This window comes from Platalea leucorodia (assembly GCF_965183815.1).
Source record: "Platalea leucorodia genome assembly, chromosome: 1".
Classification (NCBI taxonomy): domain Eukaryota; kingdom Metazoa; phylum Chordata; class Aves; order Pelecaniformes; family Threskiornithidae; genus Platalea; species Platalea leucorodia.
Window position 1 is genome coordinate 4,812,599 of NC_138823.1, and position 23,002 is coordinate 4,835,600.

The 23,002-nt window shown below is 40.6% G+C and overlaps 1 protein-coding gene across 1 annotated transcript in view; it reads left to right on the forward strand.

Annotated features, from left to right (window-relative positions):
- PTK2 (protein tyrosine kinase 2) overlaps window positions 1-23,002 on the forward strand; it is a 227,826-nt gene that overhangs the window by 24,262 nt on the left and 180,562 nt on the right. The window contains exon 3 of the mRNA XM_082317407.1: window positions 19,199-19,225. The gene's annotated coding sequence lies outside the window, so the exon portion shown is untranslated. The remainder of the gene's footprint in view (window positions 1-19,198; window positions 19,226-23,002) is intronic.

The window sequence follows — 23,002 nt, forward strand, 5'->3', positions numbered from 1 at the left end:
GGACATGTCTTGATTTGTCTGCGTTATCTCAAATTTCTGAAGAATGCAGAAATTTGAAGGAGGGAGGCAGTTAGGGATGTGAGCAGCCCAAGGAGAAGGGAAACTCTCCAAGCCTACTTTATTCCCTGTGGTAGAAAGAGAAACATGCAGACAAAATTTGGTTTTGGATTTTTGGATTATGCAAATAACGGCACATACGTGCCATTTGTAGCTTAAACGGGCTGGTTATTCCCAAATTTTTGTTAAAAGTAGGGGATATTAAGAAGAATTACGTTGAAAGATTCATAGTATATAATTGCTGAGGCTGTTGGTAGTGCACATTGGTATTTATTTCACTTTATGGTTTATAGTATGTACACTTTGTAGATAACTTCTGTTACATTTTTAAACTCCTACACTGACTGAAAATTAAATATTGATTTGTGCATTGCTGGTTTTTAATCTTCAAGGCACTTCTGAGTTGTGGTTAATTGATCCATACTTTAACATACAGTGGCGGTTCTGAAAGCAAGGCATCTGAATTGCAAATTACTGTATGTTTTACACATGCCATTCACATATTTAACCAATTTCATGAACTTGAGACAAGCCTGTTTTGCTGTGCAAGTTACTCTTTGAAATGCTTGTAAATATGAAGGGAAAATAAGAATAGAACAAAATAAGATATAAGCTGCTGCTAACAAGTTTTCTAATGTGAAAGTAATGTTATTTGCATGTAAAATATTTGGAAATTCCACACTCTTATCATTCACACTGTCTGTCATGGCATTCAGTTTCCCCAAACCCTAAAAGTCAGACCTCAATTTTCCGGAGCTTTCAGTCACAAAAGTCAGTATTTAGCCACTGATCACGGCTGTAATCCAGTCCATGAATGTTCCCAACATAGGTTTTTCCTAGCTTATTCTCACGACTTATACATGTGAATTAAATAAATTCCATCATCTGTCATGGTTTTCTTGAGGGAGAGGATTTTGTCCCTAAAAGTAAATTTTTGTGGCTGTCGTATGAGGCCATATGAGCTATTTTTAATATTTTATGCTACTTAAAAGCATTTGGATGTGTGTTCGTTTGGTTCTTAATGTTGTGATTGATTGCCTTTCATTTGAATAACGTACCTATCTTTAAAGGGTGTTGGGGCGGAGGTCCACCAGGTCTCTAGTCTTGGTCATAATGTAAAATTTAAAAGCCCACCAGGAAATCTGTTTGTCATAGAGGGCAGCTGTTGAGTTCAGCAGTTGAAAAGAGCTGCTTACTACCTGGAGGTCTTGTCTCTGATGATGATGAGCTGATAAAAGTTAACACAGTGAGACCGTCCTAACTCTTTGGCAGGTAGAGTGAGGGTTCCTTGTTTGTTCTTTTGTCTTTGAGATGTCTTTGAAAAAGCTGATGTCAGGAGGGAGAGCCATATTGGCCTTAGGATACCAGATGTAGTAGGTTGGCTCCATCAACCAGCAGTTTGTAAGTAGGTGTCCGTTAATGATCTGCACGGAAGGGAAAACAAGTCATTGGAACCATTTTGTGACAAAACTACTGTATTTGCTTACCCCCAACTGCAAAAGCAACATATTTGCATTTTGAATGGCTTTAGTTTTAGGGTTTGGGATGGAGGCTGAGGAGACAGTGGGGAGTTAAGTCCTGCAGAGACTAAATCTTGGAAGCCTAAATAGAGAGAAAGTCCTTAGTTTCTCAGTCTAGCTTGGTATTTTTGTACTTTGGGGAAGCGTTGGGGGAGCTGGAACCTTATATTCTCTTAGTGTTAACTTCTTAAATACTATCTTGTTTGGCTTTTTTTCTCCAAACTTTTCAGAAACAGATGTTCTGGATGTAGGACAGGTCAGAAAGGTAAAACTTGGGTGTTCTGGCATTCATATAAGTGCTTTGGAAAGAGGCCTTAGGATGAGTCACGGCAAGTCACTGCTGTCTGCCCAGCCTTAAAAGTGCGCTTCATGGTTTTTTGGAACAGTGTCTAATTAATTTGTAGACTTTAAATTCTAGAGCTGTATGTAATTGCCAAATCTGTTGACCTTGTCTAATGTCTACAGACAGATGTGAAGATGTCTTCATTAGAAAAGTCTATGTGGGAAAAACCTGAAATCTTTGTTTTTTGGTATTGCTTTGTCTGAGGTGACCTAAATGAGTTTTAAGTAGTATATTGTAGTCGTACATCGTTGGGATAAGCCTCTTTGTGTATGTTGCCTGTAAGAGGTAGCTTGGGCCAGATGATGCCCTTCTTAGAATCATATCATAGAATCATAGAATCGTTAAGGTTGGAAAAGACCCTTAAGATCATCGAGTCCAACCGCTAACCTATCACTGCCAAGTCCATCTATACCATCTCCTCAAGCACCACATCTATCCGTTCTTTAAATACCTCTTCCCTGCACAGAAACTCCCTTGGACAGGATGAAACTGTTGGAAGTCGCCACCCCTGACGTCATGCTTCCTCTCTCTCTATAGTCATGTTCTTAATGACGGTATTGTCTGTCGTTACCTTGCTTTCCTAAATAATTAGACTTGTGCTGCATACCACCTCTCTGTTATACTCTCCTCCACACTTTTGGCCATAAGCTGGTTCCTACCCAATTCAGCCCAGAGGCAGAAGCTTCAAAACACAGCTGAATGGAGCTGCTGACTTATGGAATCGTAGAATCGTTAAGGTTGGAAAAGACCCTTAAGATCATCAAGTCCAACCATTAACCTATCACTGCCAAGTCCACCACTAAACCATGTCCTCGAGCACCACGTCTACCCGTCTTTTAAATCCCTTCAGGGATGGAGACTCAACCACTTCCCTGGGCAGCCTCTTCCAATGCCTGACTACCCATTCAGTGAAGAAATTTTTCCTGATATCCAACCTAAACCTCCCCTGGTGCAGCTTGAGGCCGTTTCCTCTCGTCCTATTGCTTGTTACTAGGGAGAAGAGACCGACCCCCACCTCGCTACAGCCTCCTTTCAGGCAGTTGTAGAGAGCAATAAGGTCTCCCCTCAGCCTCCTCTTCTCCAAACTAAACAACCCCAGCTCCCTCAGCCGCTCCTCACAAGACTTGTGCTCCAGACCCTTCACCAGCTTCGTTGCCCTTCTCTGGCCACGCTCCAGCACCTCGATGTCCTTCTTGGAGTGAGGGGCCCAACACTGAACACAGCACTCGAGGTGTGGCCTCACCAGTGCCGCACCATGTCCCGCATCAGCGTGCACACATGGTGTCCCCCAAATGGGTACGCTTGAAACTTCAAACCGTCCAGAGCACTGTGAGGCTTCTTGCCAGCTGGTAGCCAGGAGGTGGGGTTGGGGCTCGGGGGTTAGCCCGAACGGCTGTCGGGAGGCAGGTAATGGCACATCGGATGAGCTTCATGAAAGACTTGCTAGTGTACAGGTGCATTGGGATGAGGGGGCCACGCTGGTGGTCGTTGTGCTTTCACCTTGCTTGGGGCTGTTCTGAACACCGTGGTGGTATTCAGTATATGGGTGTATGGGAAATAATGCTTTATTAATCTACTCAGAAAAGTTTCTTGATTTTTACGTTTTTTAATTTGATATTTCAAAACAACATATTTAAGTATTTTAATATTTTAAGAAGGTAAAGTTGTGTTGGAAGTGTGTAAGGCGGTGTTATGATCTTGGATATCCTATTAAGCAGCATGCTGTGCCATTCCTTTGCATCTTAGCCTTGCTTTTTAAATTAAGAAGCTTTCAGGCGTTGCTTTCAGTTTTCCTTTGCACTGTAAAAACAAAGTGATCATTACAGCTGCTGAGGCAAATAAAGTTAGAAAATGTACAAAACCATCCAGTTAGGGTATAGGATTCATGGTTAAATGGGATAGCAGGAGGAACAGAGCTGCCCAGTTTACCTCAAATTCTTCTAGAGGATTTCTGTGGTTTTTCTCTCCTTTGTACAAACAGAGGCACGCTCCATAGGTTTCCTTCTGGCCCCGTGACTTTTGTCACTGCTCTGTGATTCAGGAATTGGGAGAAAGGAGATAAATGGACTTACCTAAATGGCATTCATGTGGCAGCAGGGTTAACATCCCTGCCATTTAGGCTGAAAATAATTCTTTCCTTCTTTGAGCTTCCTCTGGTTTGCTCTGAGCTTTCAGTATCCTGTTACTAAGAACTTGTGCGGTTTTTTTCTTATGTGGGGCTGCAGCAGACAAATACGAAGTAGAAATTATTTCAGCTCCAGTTCTGTGACATGTTGTTAGCATATGCAGCCCGGAATTCCTTTGTACTGTCACAAATGCTTAATTTGCAGAACGATGAAATAAATATTAACTGTACCAAAGCTGACACTGGAATAAGTGCACACTACAGTTCTTTAATTTGATCTCTTTCTGCGTATCAGCAGATGATGTATGTGTTCAGAAGTTCCTGAAATACTGGCATCCTCGTGCAGTAACGGGATGATTTTGTGCCGGAATTACTTCAGTGTTTTTGAGCAAATTTAAGTTCACATCCACTCTGAGCCTATTTAGATCTTGAAGCAGCTTGCATGGAAAATGAGTCTCTTTGTAATAATTACTGGAAATTTGAATAAGGTTTTTAACTTGGACCTTAAGCCATTTTCTTTCTCATTTATAAGTTTGAACTCGAGTGATTTTTTGAGGGTGAGTTTTAGGATGCCTTCACCAGCAATTCAGAGAGGGAAGGTTGGGGGAAAGAGATATTGATGAACTTATTGTTGTTTCAATATTTGATTAATTTTGATTTTTAATAAGCATTGCGTATGTATTCTGTACGTTCTGGGAGATAGAAGTTGTTGTTACAATATATTCTAAATAACTTAGTGTGCTAGGGGTACCTGGCACTTCATTACATGATAATTTGAAAACTAGATCATAGTGTAATTCAAAAATATTCACCACCTTAATGTTACTGAGGTTGAAAGTGCGTGAAACAACTGTCAGCTCTGTTCTTCGTAATCATTGTGACCAAGTTTAATTCTTTGTCTTAAATCTTTGTGGGATTTGGTGGCATCTGACTTTGTCTAAGTTGGATCAGGAGCAGACAAAGCTGGATAGCTTTTCTTGCTGGTCTTTCCTTCTTCCATGCCCAATGAATGATCAGAAAAGGAAAAGCTTTTTAGAGAATAGTCCTCAAATAATTTATCCTTGTTTGAAACAACAAAAGAGGTGAGCTGCTGTTGGTTTTTCAGGCATGCAGAACGGCAGTGTAACGAATAAATTACAATATTGGTGAAGAATTTGAAAAGCTTTACACTGTTTTTTTGGTTTTGTTTTTTTTTTTTTTTATTTAGTTTAGGCTTTATTATTCTTGTTGCCATAATTTCCTACAGGTTATATTGTGGTACAGAACATTTATGTTTTACTGCCTTCCAGCCCTCATTGCTGAGGCAAAAGCACAGATTTCTCCTGTACGCTTCTTTGTGTTCTTGAATTCTTGTCTTTGTGCAGAAAATATTTGTTCGCTGAGCCCAGCCTACACAGGGCTGTACCAAATATGCTTCTATAATTGGGATCTTTGCGGTCCTTTTCTGTTTAGTCTTAAAGGACTACATCACGATTTTCTTTATTTCTGCCAATGCATGTTACAGCTAACTTGCTTGCTGATAAGGAGTCATTATACATCAACAGTGTATGTATTCACCATTAGTATTGCATTTTACATATCAACAAAGCAAGTTCAAGTAAGATGTAATTGTACAAGTGTATACATTATATGATCCCTTTGCAGAAATGGAAAAAGCTGTTACTGGAATATTTGCCTATGTACTTTCCAAGTGAAACAACACTGTTTCTTAACATCAGCAGAAATAGTAGATTTCAGATTTTTTTTAATAGTAGATGCATTTTGTATTGGAAATTTTTTTTTTCCTAGGAAGTCGTGTCTACATACAAAATCGTGGTAGATTTAAAATCCATTTAAAATAGACCTGCAATACTCTGCAGTACTTAAATACTTATCAGTACAAGGTAAGTCAGAGTTACGAAGGGACTTAGTGATTTTTAGCTAAGAAAGCAATGAGCGTGTTTTGTGAACAGCACTCCTGCCAGGATTCCTTTCCCTGCTGCTGCCCTTGAAATTGGTCTGTTAATTATTTCTGAGGAAAATCGGTTTGACAGCCCTGAAGGCAGAAGCGTTCACAGTACAAACAGTGCTGTCAGCCTGTAGCCTTGGCGCTGGGACGACAGGAGCTGCTTCTTGGAGAACCAGCTCCGCTTTCGCCCCAGGACCGTTTGGGTACCTCCAGCTCTGGGGCTGCCAGCAGGGCGGACTGGTAGATGTGTCTCCTGTAGCGCACCTCAAGTACTGTGTTCGGTTTTGGGCCCCTCACTACAAGGAGGACATCGAGGTGCTGGAGCGTGTCCAGAGAAGGGCAATGAAGCTGGTGAAGGGTCTGGAGCACAAGTCTTATGAGGAGCGGCTGAGGGAGCTGGGGGTGCTCAGCCTGGAGAAGAGGAGGCTGAGGGGAGACCTTATGGCTCTCTACAACTGCCTGAAAGGAGGCTGTAGCGAGGTGGGGGTTGGTCTCTTCTCCCTAGTAACAAGCGATAGGATGAGAGGAAACGGCCTCAAGCTGCGCCAGGGGAGGTTTAGGTTAGATATTAGGAAAAACTTCTTCACCGAAAGGGTAGTCAGGCACTGGCCCAGGCTGCCCAGGGAAGTGGTTGAGTCTCCATCCCTGAAGGTATTTAAAAGACGGGTAGACGTGGTGCTTGAGGACATGGTTTAGTGGTGGACTTGGCAGTGCTGGGTTAACGGTTGGACTCGATGATCTTAAGGGTCTTTTCCAACCTTAACGATTCTATGATTCTATGATATATGCTAACGTATACCTTCAAACCATTCTGCATGGACCTCCAGACATTCTTATGCGGCCCCTTTCTGTCCTTGTCTTTTGATATTTCTGTGGATAATCTAATTAGTTTAAATTGAACCTTGATAAATTTGGGGTAGGGTTGTAAGCTGCTTGTTATCTCATCTGAGACAGCAGGGACCTGGGCCTGGAACTCATTCTGTCCTGACCTGTGCATTTATCCGACCTGGTTTTGGCCAGGAACCTACACAGGAGATGGAAAGCATATATAAATTGAGAGTTGTCTCTGCTGTTCTTGTTACCTAGTGTTTGTGGAGTTTGTCAGTATTGTATGAAATAATATTTTATGAGATTTGACTTTAAAAATCGCAGTTGTGGCTTGTGTAGGAGGCACAACTTGGGTTAGCTGCTGGGGAGGTAATTGCAGTGTTAACTAAAAATCCACAGCTCTTAGACACAGTATCAAGTCTACAGAATACAGAGTTTATAGCATATCTAATGTTTATCTGCCACCTAGGATGTAATGAATCTTAAATCTTTCTGCAAGTATTTCTGGTGGTCTTAATCTGTTTCATGCCAGAGGCAGAGAGAAATAATGCATTCCGTTTTGTCAAATTAAGTTTTTACTGTGCATTAAATTGATTAAATAGAGCAGCAGATTAAGGCGAAAAATACTATCTTAAATTGCAATTCAGGACTGATAGAATCTTAATGATGCCAAGCTGAAGTTTTTCAGTGGGTTTGTGGATACGAGAATCCATTAATCATACATGCTAGACTTTGTGTGCTACTGTGTTAGAAACAAACTGTGTGGCTTGCTCGCTTTGCTGGTATGAGTAATGGCCGCGTTTGGAAGTCGCAGCAAACGGAATATGGAAGTTGCATGCGCGTTGTGTTCTGTCAAGTCAACTGGGTCTCTTGTTTGATCACGTTCTTGCAGAGAACAGACGTGTTGGGGGGGGGTCTTTCCTTTTACACCGACGGCACTGTCTTCCGAGAGTTGCTCTCCGACGGCTACATGACAGAACCAATTAGGAGAAGAAAGCCTGTCTCATGTTGTGTACTGCAATTCTTCTGTCTCCAGCCTTGTTACCCCACTACTCCTTTTTTTCTTTTGTGATCTAGTTTTCGTCAGTCATCTCTCTCAGTTTCTTTGTCCTGGTGTATGTGTGTGTTTTTCTTTTGCTGTTTTTTTTTCTGCTTGTGGTTCCTCCCCACCTCACGTGTCATCTTTTTTGCTGTCTTAATTCGTCCTCTATTTCTTTTCCATCTGGAAAACTGTATAAAAAGGGATAGAAGCAGAGGAGAAGCTAGGGAAAAGATTTTTCTCTATTTCTGCTGGCACATCTGCTTTGCCGGGGGGGTGTGGGGTGGAGGAGGGAACTGACCTAACATAAATACTGCTATCATGAAACATAGCAAGAAAAATTAATTATGTCAGTTTAGATGAATGCATAAGATACAGCTCTATAATGGCTCTTTTGCCCTTTCCTGATTTGTTGTCTTTATTTCCGTTGCCCCTAAATTCCTATTTCAGACCCTGAGGTAGGCTCTGTGTGTTTTTGACTTTAAAATAATTATGTAAGCTTGTGTAACGATAGAAATAATAATGTTTGTTATTATCTCCTTGCTAATTCTCATTGCCCTGTGTCTGCTCTGTTCTTTGAGAAATAATTTAATCAATCTAGGTGGTTCTTGAAACAACATTCCTTTGTGACCTAGGTTTTGGAAAGCTTTTTTTGACTTTTTCTTTAAAAAAAAAAAAAAAAATCAATCAAACAAAAATCCAAACCCCAACCCACCAGAAGTACACTTTGCAGCGTGTTGTGCCTCCAAACAGTACAGTAGTTGGAAGCGTTGTAATCTGTGTCCCTAGTACGACGTGCAAGACTTGCTCAAACAACAAGATTACATTAAAGGAGTCTTCCCGGTGCCTGTGGTGGTAGGTTTATTGGAAGTTTGTCTAGCACACTGAGCATGCTGTCTTCAGTTCTCTGTTATTTCTTACATTGTTAAGATCCAAAACTGTCGTGTCTCACTGGAGAACTGATTTCAGACTCTCTGTAGCTCCTGCTCCAAATGCCCGAAGCCATATGTTTGTGGAAATGCCCATTTGTTGTAAAGGGATGTTATGCTTTGCTTTGAGAACAAGCTCTAACTGTAGCAAAATTTTTCTCCATCCATAGTACCACTATTAGACTAAGAAAACACCAGTATTCTTGTTAAAAATAGATTTCATCTTGTTTATTGGGGCAGACTTCTGCACAGAACAGAACTTCTGCAGCTGCTGTCAAGCTCGCTGTGAATGCCTTGCAGTAATCCCATTGAGATCAATAAAACGTTTTATTTTTTAGGCACTAAGCAAGTTAGTCTTTTCATGCATGCAAGTGTTAACTAGTAACGGCCCTTTTTTTTTTTTTAGTTAAGTACAATGTATGTGCAAAGATGATAATCTTCTGTTAAACTTCTGACAAGCTACCTGGTGTGTGTTCTTTACTGGAAAGCTGTCCTTCAATTTTTTTCCTTCTCCCTCCCTCCGTGCTGGTTGCATTGATTATTTTCAACCTTCTTTCACTTGTCTTGAATGTTCTGTAACTTCAAATGAAAAAACTTAAAACTTTTAATTCTAGCTTCTGAAAAACTGCTGTAACAATGCAATCCATGTGTGAGCCATAACCATGCCAAAAATTATTATTATGCCATAACCGGCATAATTTTGCAGTGGTGGAACATGAAGGGAACGACTCTCCCAGCTTTCTAAGAATTTGCCTCTAAAAAAAAAAAAAAAAAAACCCCAAACTTGCAAAATACTGTGTTATATTCCAAAAAGAAACTTTGAGTCATTGTTTGTTAAATTGTTAATCTCTTACTCTAAATCTTCTTAACTAGTTATCCTTTTAAAAACAAAATCCCCACCCCCCCTAAACACCCAAGAAAGCTGTTTTCTTTTATGTTGTGTTCTGGGATCTGCAGCTCCATTTGAGTTATTTTTTAGTATTTTGCCTGAAATACTTTCCCCTAACTCTCTCCTGTTCTTGGTTGTGTCCTTGGTGTTCATTTCTGTGCCTGGAAAAACATTTATTTTACATTCTGAAACACCTACATGCTCTTGCTGAGTTCCTGTCATACCTAGAGTGCAAAACAGCTTTACTGGCATGCAGCGCTAATTTGTATTTGAGTACAGGAGCTATAAAATCTGTCACCTTTTGAAAACGTGGGTGACTGGTGGCACGCTGCATGTCACGAGTCCGTCATGGAAAATGACAAGGGAAATTCAATGATTGCAAGCAGTGTCAAGACAATGTTTTTAAAAAAAAATTCCACTAAACCTATCACTTTTAAGAACAAGGACTGTGTAGTACAAATGGGGGTAGCTAGACACGTGTGGAGTGCATGTCTACAGCTTTCCCTAAGCTTGCCTGAGGGCCTGAATTGTTAGGTTCATAAAATGTCACAGTATTTCCATCAGGATTACATGATTGCAGGTCATAGTGCTGGAGATATTCCTGATAGATCTGAACCATTGCCAGCACACAGATGTCCCTCCTTAAACATCTTAAGCAGTTCTAAAGTTTCGTGGGCTTGCTCAGAGTTGAACACATCTCCTTTTGCTATAAGCCATTAGAGGATAAGAATGTTCCTATAATGTAGCTGACATATTCTCAAAACAGCACTTCTGATTGAGTAGCTGTTCTTATAGGTCATATCTAAAGCTCATGACTGTCCTACATCTTCACAGAGCCACGACGGGGAGTTTAAGAACACAGAAGATGCTGCTGGGTGAGACCAGTGATCCCCAGCCCAGCAGTGTGCCTGGGTGGCAGAGGAGCTGTTGTTTAAATAGAGTTTGCACGCCTGGCCCTGTATTTCCTCGGCATCCCCGTTGCGACAGGGATGCCAGCGGGTACCTCCCTGACTAGTCCTTGTCATCTTTCCCTGTCAACCTGCTGTGACTCTGACCACTGCCTTTGACCTTGCTGATGGTACCTGGCTCCACACCCTTCTCTAGCAGGAACTTCAGGAAGCTCACTGCCAGCTGTGGAGAGAGGCACTCTTACTGGTTTGAAGCTGATCTCCAGTAGTTTCCTCAAAGGCCTCCTACTACTCATAGAATCGTCAAGGTTGGAAAAGACCCTTAAGATCACTGAGTCCAACCATTAACCTAGCACTGCCAAGTCCATCTAGACCATGTCCTCGAGCACCACATCTGTCCATTCTTTAAATACCTCCAGGGATGGAGACTCAACCACTTCCCTGGGCAGCCTCTTCCGATGCCTGACTGCCCTTTTGGTGAAGAATTTTTCCCTAATATCCAACCTAAACCTCCCCTGGCGCAGCTTGAGGCCGTTTCCTCTCATCCTATCGCTTGTTACTAGGGAGAGGAGACCGACCCCCACCTCGCTACAGCCTCCTTTCAGGGAGTTGGAGAGAGCAATAAGGTCTCCCCTCAGCCTCCTCTTCTCCAGGCTAAACAACCCCAGCTCCCTCAGCCGCTCCTCATAAGACTTGTGCTCCAGACCCTTCACCAGCTTCGTTGCCCTTCTCTGGCCACGCTCCAGCACCTCGATGTCCTTCTTGGAGTGAGGGGCCCAACACTGAACACAGCACTCGAGGTGCGGCCTCACCAGTGCCGAGTACAGGGGCACTATCACCTCCTTGGTCCCGCTGGCCACACTATTTCTGATACAAGCCAGGATGCCATTGGCCCTCTTGGCCACCTGGGCACACTGCTGGCTCATGTTCAGGCAGCTGTCAACCAACACCCCCAGGTCCTTTTCTGCCAGGCAGCTCTCCAGCCCCTCCTCCCCCAGCCTGTAGCGTTGCATGGGGTTGTTGTGACCCAAGTGCAGGATTCAGCACTGAGCCTTGTTGGCAGGATTTGATGAACAGTGGTGCTGCATTGATCTGCTTTTCCTTTTGCTTTTTTTTCTCTTTTTATTTCCCCCCCCTGCTTGTAAGCTGTGGTCATATTCACTGTCAGCCTCATGTCCCCCCAGCTGAGAGGTCCCAGATTTTGTAGTCTGGCTTTACATGGCAGCGGCTCCATCCCTCGATCACTTCAGCTGTCCTGCTCTAGACATTCTGTAACTCTACTATGCGTTCCTCCTTGTGCAGAGGCCAGAACTGAACACAAGATGTGGATGCATTATTGTTTTGTACATAACATGTTTAAGTATCATGTTTTCAGTACCCTTCCTAATGACACACAATGTTTTATTGCCTTTTTTTGGTCAGCTACTGCACTTTGAGCTGATGATTTCAGAGAAAACAGTGACTCAGCCTTCTTCCCGCAGTTGGAACTGGAGAAAGTGCAAGTGTTAAGTGGTTAAGGAGGTATTGCTCATAATATTTTTCCCCTAGATGCGTTACATCCTGTCTATCTGCGTCGAAGCATATCCGCTGTCTTTTAGCGACTTGCTCCACATTGTGAGATCCTTCTGGATATTTTTTCCCATTGGCATGGCTTTTGTCTACTCGTAAGAGCTTAATATTACCTGCAGATTTGAAGATTTCACCCATTTTGTGATGCTGAATAAAAGCAATTCTTGGGGACCTTACTCCAGACTCTTCTCTATCCATACCTCTCTTCCCCATAGGCAAAAGGTTTATATAGAACTTGTGTAGATATTGAGAATAAATTCTTTATCCGAGTTGCTCAGATACTGCTTGTTGTGTAACTCACTGTGTAATGAGATTGATCCCACCTGCCCTGAGTAATGATTGAGTAATTTCTCTTGCTCTTCTTGACCTCCTTGAACATAGCTTCCACCAGAACTTCTTAATTTAATATCTTACTGTTCAGTATGCCTGGTCTAAAATTTGGCTGCTGGTGGCTGGATAGATAACTTTGTGGACATGCTCAATGATGTGGTGTAAATGAATTTAAAGTTTCCACGTGCATGGTCTTTTAGTTCAGGGCGGAGTTCAGCTGAGACGAAGGAAAATACGTGTGGATTGCTCTCAGCATCTTAATCAGAATTTGGATTTTTTCAATTTCAAAAACTGGTATTTAGGAACTGTAAGCAGAGTGATTTAGGAAGAGTTTCTCTCAGTGGGAGAGGGGAAATTGTGATTGGAAACTGTTGAAAGACTTTTTGTAGATGCTATAAACTAAGGAGACTAAACACTGCTTTTGATTTTCAATCACGGTGGGTGGGAAGCAGAAGGCAGGTAGAAACAGAAGATTGGGGGCAGTGAGAAGAATGCAACAGTTAATTAGCTACTGATTTGTCAATTTGTTGTCAGTTATGGAAGCAAATATAAGCTGCACATGTTCCTGAGGTGCAGGACAAGTTAGCTGACGCTGACACTTGTATTGCTTTAATAACATGATGCTCATGCATGTTTAAAGCTATTTGAGGTATGTCAGATTAGGTGGTGATCACACTGTAAACGTGCCTAGTACATATTTTGTCAGCCAAACATATAATCTGACAAAGAAAAAAAGAAGTAAGTGTTCTGTGCAGTACTTCAGTTGGTCCTCTAATTTTTCCTTGCCTTAATTTTGTTTCTTTTGTGTTTCAGAGGCAGCAGCTTGCATTAAAACAAATAACTGGTTAAACAGAACTTCTCAAAAATATAACATAGGCTGTGCACGTTTCCCAGGAGGGTCTCATAGCAGTTCGTTCTTGGCTGTCTGCTAGTTAACCTTTTCAACAGACATAAATTAAAGCATTAAATCATTACTGCTGATATTTGCAGTTGAAGCAAAGATTTAAACAAAGATAATAAAGGACTACAGTGCAACGTGGATCTCCTGTGAAATAGGGTTGTAAACAAAAGAGGTGTGGTTTGTACACTGAATTTCTTCTGATCTGGCCAAAGGAGGAAAAAAAATGCTGGCAAGTTTTGTGGATGGAGGTGTCTGTCCTATAATCGTCCCACCCCGTCTCTGCCCACGGTAACGGGTAACAATTTACAGTTAATGGTGGATATTCAGCTGCTGCTGTGCCTACGGCAAATGCAATAAATATGTCAATAGGGGGGGAAAAACTCCATCTAAGTAAGCAAACACTTTTAGTGCTGTTATGATCGACTTAGAAGCATTGTGTCAGGTATTGGTGTTTGCAAATCAGAGAAGCTACTAAAAGCAAAAATAGTTTGAGCATTCAAAGACTTGTAAGGATGATCAAAGGTTTGGAAAACTGGGCCTTTACAGTGAGCCGCTTCTGCCTCTCATTCTACGTAGCTAATATAAGAAAAGATTTGATTGAGTCACTCTTTAAAATTGCCTTAATGGGAAATGATATAATAAAGGGCTGTTAACATTCAGCTCTGCAGACTGCTAAATTGGAAGTAGGTTAGATGTAGGTTAGAAATAAGGGATGCACTTTCAGTGATGAAGGAAAAAAAATGAATATATGGAACAATCTAACCGGTGGTTTATGTAATCTTTTAATCATATTGTAAAACTTTTGAACAGCTTTTTTCCTTAGCAGGCGTACAGTCAATGAATTCATTGTCTCTCTAAGGTCTTTGCTCGATAGATTGGATGATCATGGATAAATCCTTGAGTTTCTCAACAAACAAAATTTTACAAAGCAGTTTTTTTTTTTTTTGAAGGGTGACTTGTGCTTTTTGCTTAATTATTTGCTCTTTAAAAAAAGAAAAATATTTTGACATAGGCAATGAGATCTGAACTTCGTTAAAGACGAGAGGAACATCCAGCTGCCTTTTTAGCCTGCCAGAGAATAATAGGAAGGGAGACTTCCAGGGCGTTGAATCCAGCCTCTAAGACACCATTTTTCAGCATCAGTCACGCAAAGACTAGAAGCTGAATACACCTGTGTATTCCTAAATGATTTTGGCACCAGTAGATAAATAGGAAAATGGCATCTTCTGTTGTGCCTGTGATATTCCTCGTTCGGTCGGAAGGATCGTTGTTGAATGACGTGTGCTAGCGGGCTTCCTGGAGACTCTGGGCTGTGGTTCCTCGTGTGCTGCGAGCCTTTACTCTTCACTGGAATGAGAGATCGGTTCATGAACTGAATATTTGAATTCATTTCAAGGGAATACTGTTAAGTGAGAGTCAGTCAGTTCCCGCTACAGGAGAACAGGATTAAATTTCTTGCGGTCTGCTGCTTACCACAGCTCTGGAAAGAGATGAGTGCTGCAGATGGGGTGGGAGTCTGAGCCTCTGTAGTTGTCCATGGAGCCATATTCTCATTTTACCTTGAGGTAGGAACATGAAGCTCACAAAATATTCCTGTTTTCGATGATTAGATGTTACTCTTGGAAAGAAGATGTTAAACTTGCGGCTCCATTTCCAAGAAAACATTTGAGGAAACTCTGCAATGCAAAATGCATAGTTTCATAAAAACAAATATAGTGTTAGAGATATCTGGTAGTCAAGGCATCCATAAATTATAGAAGAAACTATTTGTGATGGGATCCACAAAGCCTATTTGAGGATGATACTGCCCCAAACCATCTCACTGGGTATAGAAGTAATAGTGGTACTCTTTCTTTAAAATAGTCTTTTTTTTTGGTCTTGTTTTTTTTTTTTTTTTGTTCCTCAGTGAATTCGTGTAGGTAATTGATTTACTTGGCAAGTTTTTTTTGTCTAAGGAACTTTCTTATTTTGTAGCACCTCTAATGTCGTTAACAGCTTCTTTCCTGTTCTGTTATTGTCTGTGGATGGTATTACAGAAACCTTGGTTAGAAAGGACCTCCTGAGGCCATCTGCTCCATCCTCCCAATATCTGTTTGGGATAAAAACAGTTTTCTGTGAGAACTGTTTAACCTTTACAAAGTACGTGCACGTTTGTAAAGAATATGGTCCAAATATGATTCTTTCTGCCCATTCAAACTGACAGTTTGCTCCCTACCTAGTAGCACGGTAAGACATGTAAGAATATAAATGCAGACCGTGACTGATCCCTCGAAAGCATCAGTAGGAGTAGGAGCGTGTGAAATCTGCTTAATTTTTAATTTCACTTCGAAGAGCTACTTTGGAGCAGATAGGAGACGTAAGGATGGTTCATGTTGTAGAGCTGTAAATGTGGTTTGTGTGACAGCATTCCCATGCATTCAGGGAACGAGCGGTAGGAGAGAAGTCGGTCCAGAGCTCCATCCCGTGAGGGAACCCTTACCAACAGGACAGCTACCCCAAACGCTCTCCTTACAGTCACAAACCAGATTAGGACCCTAGCTTTTGGGTTTTTTCTCTTCCAATCTCAGCATCGAATGACTTTCTCCTGTACAGAGATTTGAATGCTATTATGTGCTTCAAAAAACGAAAGCTTTTGCACAGCAAAGGCGGCAAGCTTGTAAACAAGATCTGAATTGAGTAGCTACGTAAATGTATAGTCTCAGTTTACTTGTCTGTGAATGAAGTTTTTAAAATGTTGCCAAAACCCCCTCATCTTTTTTCAGTGTTAGATCTTAAATGAAAAACCGTATTTGGAGAACAAAGCGAAGCGGTTTCAAGCCAGGAAAGATTAGAGAGCGCTGGGGAGACAGGGTAAACCCAAGGGTAAGAAATCCCATCAAAGCTCCTGATGTGACTCTGCAGCTAATAAAAATAACATGAAGGCAATGAACATTCACTTCTTCATGTTGTGGTGTCTGGACACACACAGACACACACAAAAAAAAGTGGAATTGATACTTTTATCTTTGGAATTGGGACAGTGTTTGTGTCATTTATGCTGTTATGAGTTGATATTTCTGTAGTGGCTGGTGTTTGCCAGATTTAAGATGCGTTAGCCTATAGAGGACCTTGTGCTTAATGGAAATCTTTGGAAAATATGATACAAGTAACTTGGTAAGTGCACTTATATGATTTTGAGTAGACTGATATGACCTTCAGGCTTCAGTTTCTTTTGTCCTACTTGTTTTTAAATTTAGCGTGTGTCAATTAATCATAGAAAACAGTCTCTCTTACACTAAATTGTATTAGAAGAACGTGTACTTGCAGGAAGCTGTTCGGTATACTTGTCCCAGAGGTGTAGCATCTCTTCAGTTAATGCGCTTATGGAACTGATTTGCAGTGGAACGTGGAAGTAAGAAATCGTTACGGGGTTTGACTGATACACAGTACTGGTGCTGATCTTGAAGGTACCCCGTTTGGTTAGGTCCCAGTGCAGTGATGGGATCTGTGCGAATGCTGGTGCCTGTGTGGGGAGAGATCACAGCCAAAACGGTGGCTCAGGTGTTGGGGACGAATACTAGAGTGCGATCAAGTCCGTCTTAAGTTAAAAATATGTGTGTGTCTTAGCTGCAGAGCTTTCCCTGGAGGTGTTTGAAATGGCATGGCTAAGTTCCTAGAATGTAAATGAATGTTTTCTGCCTATCTGTGTGTACATGATAACGTATTTTTCTGATGGTTATGTTTACCGTTATTTTCTTGAAATCTGTTGTGTAGGCACACTTAAGGAAATAGTCTGCTGCAAGAGCAATAAACGCTGTGATAAAACTTATCCAGTACAGCAAGAATTAGAAGAAAATTTTTAATGCAGCTTGTAATTTTTTGTAGTAACTTAAATTTTTCAGTGTTCTTTAATTTTAAGTGGAACTTGGAGATTAGTTTCCATCGCTGTAGAAAAATTAAAATTAAATGTGGTGTTTTCTGCTCTGCAATTTTATTTTAGTGTGTTTTTTTTTTTTTTTTTTTACTCAGGTGGCTACAATTGTTCGTGTTGTATAGCCTAGTGACAAGAAGGAATTTTTTTGCAACTTCATAAAATAAGTGCGCGGGAGCTATCAAACATCTGTAAACAAACAAAAAGTTGCCACATTTCTCTTGGTTTATTTAACTTTCCAAGTTAATTGTCACTGCAGCATATTTTTCTGCTCCATTCCGTGGGATATCGGCTGATCTGGATTCTGGGCAGAAGCTGTTGCAGGAGGCAACTTGAGGCTTTTCCTTCCTGCAGCTTATGCAGCTGCTTCTGCTCTGGTTTTCTCCTGTCTCAAGGCATTTCTTATTACACAAGCTGTATTTTCTCATAAGCAGACGAGCATCTTTTAAATGTACCTTAATAACTTTTTAAACTTTGTATGTTCTGCCAGAGCAAAGCATGCAATGTTTTCTCTGCTGGGGTGTCCTATTGCTATTTTCATTTTGCATTTTAAGCGCGTGTTAAATCGATTCTGCTGTTTCATTGTCTCCTCAGAGAGCACCACAGTTCAAATTTCAAATTTGTAATAGGCGGCCTTTCAATTTCGGGTGTAATTCTCTTTGGTTTTATCATGTTTTGCAGCCATAAACGTGGATTATAAATGAAAGCAAGCGTGATGTTAAAAATCTGTTGGTGAGAGCCGGGCTAATAAATTTATTAAGCTTTGTTATTTCTTTTAATAGATAGCAAAGTAGTGGCCATCTGCCCTGATAATCTATGAATCTGTTCCAGCTGCTACACCTATGGTTAAAGTTCAGTTTCCATGTGGATTTTGTACCCAATACAACAATTTTATTGCTCAACATTGCTATCTCCTTTTAACCAAATAAATGTGCAGAACTTTTTCTTAGGTTCAGTTCAGTTTCTTACTTGTTTGTTTTACCAGTTCCCCTTTCTCATCCCCCCCCACCCCCCTACTTGTATTTATTTCAGCTTTCTTTAACCCCTTGATGTGTGTCCCCAGTCCTTGTCCTTGCAGACTTGGAGTAATTCTTGCTTTCTAGTTTTTTGTGGGTTCTCGTTTCTGGTCTGAACTCTGATCGGCAGCTCAAGCACCAGTTATGATCGTGTGTGCCGAGATGACAAGTAGATGTATGAAAAGCAGGCAGAAGGAATATAATGAGTTATACTTTATATAATTACCTATTTAGGAAAATTTAATGTATATGCATTTATACCTATCTTCCTTTAGGGTATAATTTTTAATATGATCTATTTAGACTCTGAGACAGTGGTTCTTGTAAAGTTGATTGCAGCTCAAGACAGCCTTGGCATTTACTGTAAAAATGTTCAGGAACCATGTCTCACGTGCCTCGGTGGCAAAAATCAGTCTCCTTTCTTTTAATAGTATTTCTTGTGTTCTATACTTACTTATTTGTAAGCTTGGCTACCTTTTCTCTAAACGTTTAAGAATAAAGAAAACATAAAATAATGTCCTCTTCAAATGCAAAGACAAACCCTGACACCTTCAGCTCTGAAATTATGTAGGTGATAATGGTGAAATCCACATGTAACACTTAATTTGTGCGTAGTGACCTGTATTCTGCTGGAGTAATTACACTCATTGCCTACCAGTATAGTCTTTGTCCTTCGGTTAGATGGGCAAAACGTAATCTTGTTAATGAACAGGGTGAGACAAGGAAAATGCTTTTGATTTGCATGTGGCATGCCTAGCAGCTAGTAGATTGCTTCAGATAATGTGCTTTATTAAACAAGTACAGCCTTGCAGAAAAATGATTAGGCCAATGCAATTTTAGAGCTATTTTTCCTTCTCTTTCTAAATGTATTTCTTTATTGTTACAGGTATTTCAAGACTTTCCTTGCCAGCAGGTAAGTTTTCTTCTTTCATTTATGTCTCGATGTGACAGCAGGCAGCTTTTAAGGGCTTGCTTGCAGTATAGTCATGCTTTTATATAATCAGAATATCGGTTCTTATTGGCACTGTCATGGTACTGAGTCATGTGGGGATCTGAGGTCAAAACAAAACCTGTTGAGGTACAGTTTTTTTACATTTAAATAGTGTATTTTGACAAGGGGAGGAGGTAACTGAGATATATATATAGGCAGTTGTTAAATATGCGTGTGATATAGTTAACGCTTAAAACGTCTCAGCACAGCATGCGATACGGCTGTCAGAAGAAGAGATTAGCAGCAGCCACAAATAGCGGTGAATCAGAGGGACAGCGTGGATGGGCGGTTTACGGGTGGAAGGAGCCTCCCCAGGTGCCAGTGGGGAAGGTGCCAGATGCCACGGTCACTTGCCTGGGGTCGCAGGTGACTTGCGCCAGAGCTGGAAATACCCTCTGCTCTGTTGGACCTTATCAGCGGTGTTTAAATAAAAGCAAAACAAGAAGCCGAAACAAACTCAAGGAAAACCAACAAAAAACCCAACCCCAACAAAAAACCCAACCCCAACAAAAAACCCAACCCACCAAAAAAAAAAAAAACCTACTTGATTTTTTAAAAATAGCATTTTTTGATTATTGTTTGCTACATTTGGTCTTTAACCAAGCATTAAGCTTTATAAATTCACTTGGGCTGTGGGCTCAAGTTGTGCTGTAGAGCTCAGAATGGTGATGTCTTCTGTTCCCCAGCATTTTGTCCATCTCTTCGCTGTTTGTAATGCGAGTTCTAGAGTCATAACCGTAGTGTGCTTTTACTCCTGGTTGAGCAAGTTTGGGATTAAGTGGTTGTTATCAGGCCTGCTGCCTTTTGTCCTTACTCTGCGTTGGTGATTTTGCTTATGTATCCATTCTTTTATTTCTTCTTACTAAGATGTGCTTCATATCCGTCCACAAAATATCTTTTTACAAATGAGTATCTAAAGTATAATGGTACTTAGTCAACATGACTCTGCTCCGGAGGTAGTTGCTCTTTCGCATTTGAATCAAATGGCAATTTCAATTAAAAGCTTGATAGCTGGTATGTTGTAGTCTTTCCACAAGAACTTTAGAGTGGCTGTTCTGGAAAAAAATCATGTTTGCTTGAAGCAGTGAAGAGAACTCTAAATGTGGAAAAAGTTGTTTGTTTTGTTTTGTTTTTTTTTTTTCTTTTAAGGAAGGCATCTTAAAAATGATTTTGAGTGTTGAGAGCAGTTGTCAGGAAGGCAAGTACCTATGGGCAATATTGGAAAAATAAATGCCTGGTCTTTAGTCAGGCTGACAGGAAGATAGGGGTTTTTTTTGGGGTTTTTTTTGGGGTTTTTTTGGGGGTTTTTTTTGGGTTTTTTTGGTTGGTTTTTTTTTTTTTGGTTTTGTTTTTTTCCCTGCAGCTTCTAAAACAAGGATGTGTGATGAAACTTCTTCCGAGTTTCCATTTGGGACTTGAAGAGTTTGTCCCATACTGTGCATCTGAGTCACAATGAGATTATTCTTTTCAATTTGGGTATGTGTGTGGGGGTGTCCTAATTGCACTTTTTAGCTGTGTCATTGCAGTACTGATAGAGGGCAAAATTTTGCCCAGGATTTTGGAAATGGTAACCTTTTTCCATGGTAAGGCAAAAGGCCTTTATAGAGGGTAGAGAACCTATACAGCATGGCTTGCCTATAGCAGGGATTTGACAGTATTCACTGATAAGCGAACTAAGGAATCCTGTTTTAAAAATATGCTTAAAATACCATCAAAAGTGAAGGGTGTGTCAAATGGAGTCCCACAGAGGCCTGACTTGTCCTGTGCTATTACAGTATTTTCATTAATGGCCATGTATACATACCATGATGATGGATTTTATGTGCCTATTCAATCTGCCGGTAACACCAAGACGAAAAGAGTTGTATGAGCATGTTGGATGATGGGATTAAAATTCAAAAGAAACTTGACAAATTGGAGAAATAGCCAGGCTAAAAGATATAATGCATTTGAATAAAGATGAGGTTCTACATTCACATGGGAAGTTTTAATCATCAGAACTCCTGTTTGCAATAAATAACGGTATTTCCTTATTTCAAGTTTTGAAGAACTTACCTTTTTTTTTTTTCTGGGTGCCACTTTTAGCATTGAACAATAGATGTCACTAGAAATGCTCTCACTTTTGCCACCTGGTTTTAATACTGTAAATTTGCATCATAATACAGCGAGGGGGTTTGCAGTCTTTGAAGACTTTGCAGTAGGGAGGAGACTACTTAAAATGGTCTTTATTGTAGCGTCTTGTTTGAGGTAATATTACACGTAAATTCGTTAGTGGTATACCGAGGTCATCCAGAACACTGCCTTTTTGCTTTGATTTCATAGCAAAATCTTCACGTAAAGAAGGATTGTTTGTGTGCTGTTGAATGCATTAGTTGATTAGGTCGTTAGTTAAATCATTGCTCGGGAGAGTTATCCTATGCTAATCTGTACCACTGCTTTGAAGTCTATGGGTAACTTGGTTTTTTACTGCCTTGTAATTGAGGCCATGGATATAAGCATAGAGAATTTTTGGAATGTGAACCAGTAGGGGCTTGGAGGGCAACTTGCTAATAAAATATTATCATTTCGAAGCTGGCGAGAACACAGTACTCCTGTCTATATGTGAAGTTATCTTGGAACACGAGTGTGTTCACAGTATGCCTGGAGGAATGAAAGACTGGTTTCCTTTGGTAAATGCAGTTAAACTTTGTCTGTTGGCACTGTTGGGATTAAAAACAACCCCTCCTGGATTTTATTGCCTTCTGAATTTAAAACAGGTATAGCATCCGTGTGGCGTAGGTGACTTTTCTTTAGACTCGGTCCTTTGGTTTTGATCCTGTAGTGCAAATAAGTATTTATTACCAGAATCAAGAAATAGTAAAGAAAACAAAAAGCTGTACCAAAGAACTATACCGGATAGGTATAGAAGAATAAAGATAAATAAAAGAAATGAGCATATACTGGGGTTTCAGTTAAAAAGGGAACAAAACATTCTTCCAGAACGGAATCTTAGGTATGGACATTTGTTCCTGATGACTCTCTCCTTCAGAGAACATCTGGTGAGTCTAGTAAAATCTTGCTGTCCTAGCATAAGGTATGAAAAATTAATAGGAAATGAGCATCGTTTCTGTAGCTTAATTCCAGATATGCAGTGTATTTGAAGTCTGGCTGATGGTTTTGTGTGCATTTTTTTTGATGTATAGTGTACAATTCAGGTAAGCACCGTCCACGCAGAGTCGTCGTTACCTTGACATATTAATGGTTTTGGAACTGGTTTTAGTTCCAAGTGCTCATTTAGGACAAAAAAAAAAGTTACACAATTTCAGCTCAACCTAAAGAAGTTGTTCTTTCTGAATTAAAACCGTGTCCTCATTCAGTCTTTCGTTAGTGTGTATGGCCTTGCTTCGTACGTAAGGCCTGCTAGTGATCCATTTAATTAAACCAGATTAATCTCCTGGCATCTTCCACAGAAGCCTGCTGCCTGAAAACAACCTGCTGCTGCTTTTTTCCCTTACCTGCTGGATACGAGGTGGGGTGTTTAATGCTGTGCTTTGTAATTAGATCTTCCTTATCCTAAATCTACACCTGCCTGTGTGATGAACTTAAATATAGCAACTTGAAATGCAACATAGTTTTTCAGACTAGACCTAAAAGAACCAAACAAACTGGCATGGATCCTTTCTATGATGTTAAAAGATGGAAAATAAAAATCAGTTGGGG